The sequence below is a fragment of the Schistocerca piceifrons genome, chromosome 1 (genome assembly GCF_021461385.2).
Source record: "Schistocerca piceifrons isolate TAMUIC-IGC-003096 chromosome 1, iqSchPice1.1, whole genome shotgun sequence".
Classification (NCBI taxonomy): Eukaryota; Metazoa; Arthropoda; class Insecta; order Orthoptera; family Acrididae; genus Schistocerca; species Schistocerca piceifrons.
The window spans coordinates 1,240,443,087-1,240,444,903 of record NC_060138.1 but is presented as its reverse complement, the minus strand read 5'-3'; the positions used below and the strand labels follow the sequence as shown (position 1 = coordinate 1,240,444,903).

The following is a 1,817-nucleotide window of genomic DNA, read 5'->3' as shown; positions in this document are numbered from 1 at the left end:
GACTACATTCCATTATCCTTGTTTTGCTTTTATTGGTGTACATCTTATATCTTCCTTTCAAGAAACTGTCAATTCTGTTCAACTGCTCTTCCAAGTCATCTGTTGTCTCTGACAGAGTTACAGTGTTATCGCAAACCTAAAAGTTCTTATTTCTTCTTCGTGAACTTTAATTCCTACTCCGAATTTTTCTTTGCTTTCCTTCACTGCTTACTCAATGTACAGATTGAATAACATCGAGGATAGGCTACAATCTTTTCTTACTCCCTTCTCAACCACTGCGTCCCTTTCACGCCCCTCTACTTATAACCAGACTTTGGTTTCTGTACCAGTCGTAAACAGCCGTCCGCTCCCGTTATTGTACTCCTGCTGCCTTCAAAACATTGTCAAAAGCTATAAATGCTATAAACATAAGTTTGCCTTTCCTTAACCTATTTTATAAGATAAATATTACAGCCAGTATAGACTCGCGTAATTATACTTATCTCCCGAATCCATTTTCCGCCTGCTTAGCTGAATATCGTCTCGGTAGCGCAGTAGGGAGCGCGTAAGTTTCATAATCTTAAGGTCGTGAGTTCGATCCTCACCCGGGGCATATAGCTGCCGGCACGGTAGCTCAGTGTGTTCGGTCAGAGTGCTGGTTGCCTTCTGTAATTAAAAAAAAACTCAGTGGAAGGATCAAGAAATGAACTATAACGGATGTCATGTGACGTCCACAACGTCCAAACTCTACGATCAACAACGAACAAAATGCAAAAAAAAAAGGGGGAACGTATTTGCCTACCATCCAGCTTGCCCGCGTTCGATCCCCGCCCCGGATGCAGATTTTCACCGCTTGTTAACTGGCTGTCGTGCTCTCCTCATTATTATTTCATCATCAACGACACGCAAGTTGCAAAATGTTGCGTTACTGAAGAAAGACTGACACTCGGTGGGCGAACTGCTATCAATGCCTCACGATCATTTTCCTGTATCCAGACTTACCTCTCCCAACGTTGGCTTCTACCAGTCATTCCATTCTTCTATAGAGAATTCGTGTTAGTATTTTGTAACTATTGTTTATTAAACTGATAATTCGGTAATATTCACATTTGTCGGAAGCTATTTTCTTTGGAATTGCAATTATTAGTCTTGTTGAGTCTGAGGATATTTGGCCTGTCTCATATATTGAATGTCTGTGTAAGGGGGATGAAACGCAAAGCGAAATTAAGGTTGAAGAGGAGCAATATGTGCCGGAAGATGAAAAGGGATTTACCATCTTGGAAGCAGAAGTAGAAAAGGCGCTGAAGGAGATGAAGAATAGGAAGGCATGTGGAATAGATGATTTGCCAGCAGAACTGCTGAAGAGCCTGGGAAACAAGGCAAGAAAGAAATAGTCTACCTCTGTAACGAGATATGTGACAAAGGGGAATGGCCTGAGGACTTCGCTGCAACAGTTATGATACCAATAGAGAAAAAGAGAAACACTAAAAAATATGAAGAGCACCGGACCGTCAGTCTAATTTCTAGTGCAGCTGAAGTCTTGCTGAGAGTGTTGAATAGAAGGTTATATGGCAAGATAGATAGAGGGATTGCAGAGGAGCAGTTCGGATTTAGAAGAGGAAAAGGAACAAGAGATGCTATTGGCCTGCTGAGAACTATAGGGGAAAGATATATGGAAAAGGGTAGAGAAGTCTTTGCTGTTTTTATAGATTTAGAAAAGGCTTTTGACAGAGTTCAATGGAACAAGCTGATGGATAACTTGAAGAGGAAAGGAGTGGATTGGAAAGAGAGACGACTGATACAGACTATATTTACACCAGAAAGTAAGGATAAGGACT

At 41.2% G+C, this 1,817-nt stretch overlaps 1 non-coding gene across 1 annotated transcript; it reads left to right on the top strand.

The window, feature by feature from the left end:
- The first annotated feature begins 519 nt into the window (after window positions 1-519).
- Trnam-cau lies at window positions 520-592 on the top strand. Its single transcript has one exon. It is a non-coding gene; the product is annotated as a tRNA-Met (tRNA).
- Window positions 593-1,817: the final 1,225 nt, after the last annotated feature.